Genomic DNA, 1,416 nt, shown 5'->3' with positions numbered 1-1,416 from the left:
TACATTGGGGCCCCAGGGGCCCCCAGGAGAGCAGCAGCAGCAGCAGCAGCAGCAGCGGCAGCAGCAGCAGGAGGAGGAGTTAGAGGTGCAGAGGAGGCAGCAAAATGAATTTCCTTTTCGTTTTATAAACAAAAAAAACAGATATGAGCGGAACAACAGAAGAAGGCCGGGGGGCCCCCCGCATACAGGGGCCCCTCAGGGGCCCCCCGAGCGGGGGCCCCTGAGGAGCCCGGAGGGTATAGGGGGTAAAGAGGAGACAGCAGAAACAAGAAGTAAAATAAAAAACAAAATAAAATAAAAGTTTTTTGTTTTGTCATCTATACAAACAAAAGAAAGAAGAAACGATGAGCTCAGAAAGGAGACAGGAGACACCCCACGTGACCAATGGTCACCTCCCCAAGCAATGCTGCTGCAACAGGAAAAGGAGAGGGTAATACAGCTATCTTAAAGCCCCAACTGGGGGCCCGCAGGGGCCCCCCACAGCCTCCGTGCGGGGCCCTTGGGGGCCCCATAGGGCCCCCCCCCGGCCTTGCCCCGTCAAGGGGCCCCCGGGGGGACCCCGTAGCTGGCCCTGAAGGTCCCCATTAGGGGCCCCCTAAGGGGCCCTTGGGGCCCCCATAGTTGCTGTTTAAACCCTTATCTATGAGACCACTTGGGGCCCCTGGTGGGGCCCCCCTGGGGGCCCCAGGGGCCCCTTGGTTTGAAGGGGGCCCCCAAGAGGTGTGCCCTGTTTTGTTTCCTGTGCTATGAAGCAACATGAGAGCAGCAAACAGGTACAAACCGGGGGCCCCCAGGCAGAGCGGGGCCCCCGGCAGTGAGGGCCCCTCAGCCCCGCTCTAATGAAGGGGATGATACTGTGGGGTTTGGGGGCCCCCGGTTGGGGGTCCCCTGTTGGGGGCCCCCCCGTTGGGGGGCCCCCCAGACCCTTATGGCCTCTTTGCCTCTTTGGTGGAATCAGAGTCTTCTCTTGGCGTTCGCGTTATAATACCCTCAGGGGGCCCCTGCTCTCTTTCCTGCCTGCACAGCAGGTAGTGGCTGGGGGGCCCCCCGTGGGGGGCCCCCAGCTGGGGGCCCCCCTTTGAGGGGGCCCCCTTGGTGTCAGTGGTTTAGTAATCTCCGTGTTTTGGTTTTCTCCATACAACAGGGACCTTAGGGATTAGGAGACTGTCTCCTTTGTCCCCCCCCAGCTGTTTATATGTGAGGCCCTGGGGGGCCCCCGCAAGGGGTGGGGGCCCCTCGGGGGCCCCCATAAAGGCTGGGGGCCCCTGGGGGCCCCTGTTTCTGCCGAAGATGGCAGCTGTGAGCTCAACGAATTGCGGGGGGCTGAGGGCCTGGGGCCTTTGGCTTGAGAAGGCCTCGGGGATGGAGACACCCGGCGGCAGGATAGGCTTAGAGAGAGACAGAAAAAAAAAAAAA

Source organism: Eimeria mitis, genomic scaffold, assembly GCF_000499745.2.
Source record: "Eimeria mitis Houghton genomic scaffold, Emh_scaff4996, whole genome shotgun sequence".
NCBI classification, from domain to species: domain Eukaryota; phylum Apicomplexa; class Conoidasida; order Eucoccidiorida; family Eimeriidae; genus Eimeria; species Eimeria mitis.
This window is presented reverse-complemented; position numbering follows the sequence as displayed.